We start from the raw sequence: 1,358 nt of genomic DNA, 5'->3' as shown, positions 1-1,358 counted from the left end.
GGTGACATGGTGATTTTAGCGAGTTTAGGCCTCTCGTGGTGGAGATAACAGCCCTATGTCTCGTGGTCCGGAGATGCTTTGTTTTTTTTTTTTGTCATGAACACGGAGTTAGATGGTGTATTAGAAAGAGGGGAGAACGAATCTCGAAGCTAAGTCCTAAGACTAGAGAGAGAGCCAGAGCTCCCGGGGGAAGAATGAGCCAGCCCCAAACTATGTGATGGCAGTGGCTTATATAGAGTGCACCACCCCCTCACCTCTTATGTTCCAATGTGGGGCATCAGTGCCATGCTGTCAGTCGAATACGAGACATGCACTATGAGGATGATGCTCCAATTGCCTTGCTGAATGTTGGTCCTTGCATATCTGAGTGAGCCGTCGGCCGAGTGGTTGACTGTTATCGAGTGGATGGGTTGTACATGCCCGAGTGTATAGTAAGTCTATATTTGTCTTGGTCCACCTGATATGAGGACCGCATGCTATTATGGTACTTCTACCCTTCATGGGCCTACCCTTTTTGTGTATCCCAAACAGTAGCCCCTGAGACTCCGACTAATTGCTGGTAGTCGGTTGGAGTCTGTACAGTCTTTTGAACTTGAATGTTGTTGCTGGACCTGACGAAGCAGAATGTTTCTTTTTTGTATTTCACTTCCAGTGGGGGCATGCTAAGTGCACCCACTGTGTGTAGTCCCCGAGCCTCTGTCGGACTAGATGAGTGTGGCAGAGGGTTTAAGTCTTCTAGTGCTTGTCATGCTAAATGCTTGTTGAGTCTGCCTTATATGATTTCTGGATGAAGGTCGAGTCCACAAGTGCATTTTTTAACTTAGGCGATACGGAGTCGCAGCTAAGCCTCCGAATATGTATGATGCCCGTGTTCGAAGTAGTTTTTAACTTAGGCGAAGTCAGGTTCGTAGCTAAGTCCCCGAGTGTGGAGGATGTCCGCACTTGGAGTTGTTTTTAACTTAGGTGAAGTCAGGTTCACAGCTAAGCCCCCGAGTGTGGAGGATGTCCGCACTCAGAGTTGTTTTTAACTTAGGCGAAGTCAGGTTCGCAGCTAAGCCCAAGAGTGTGGAGGATGTCCGCACTCGGAGCTGTTTTTAACTTGGCGAAGTAAGGTTTGCAGCTAAGCCCCCGAGTGTGGAGGATGTCCGCACTCGGAGTTGTCTTTAACTTAGGCGATACGGAGTCGTAACTAAAGTCTCGAGTGTGCAGCATGTCCATACTCGGAGTAGTTTTTAACTTAGGCAATACGGAGTCGCGGCTAAGTTCCCGAGTGTGGAGCATGTCCGTAGTCAGAGTATTTTTTTTAATTTAGGCGATACAGAGTCGCAGCTAAGCCCCCGAGTGTGGAGCATGTATGT

The sequence above is a fragment of the Hordeum vulgare genome, chromosome 7H, assembly GCF_904849725.1.
Source record: "Hordeum vulgare subsp. vulgare chromosome 7H, MorexV3_pseudomolecules_assembly, whole genome shotgun sequence".
In the NCBI taxonomy this organism is placed as follows: domain Eukaryota; kingdom Viridiplantae; phylum Streptophyta; class Magnoliopsida; order Poales; family Poaceae; genus Hordeum; species Hordeum vulgare.
Note: the sequence above shows the minus strand (reverse complement) of the source record.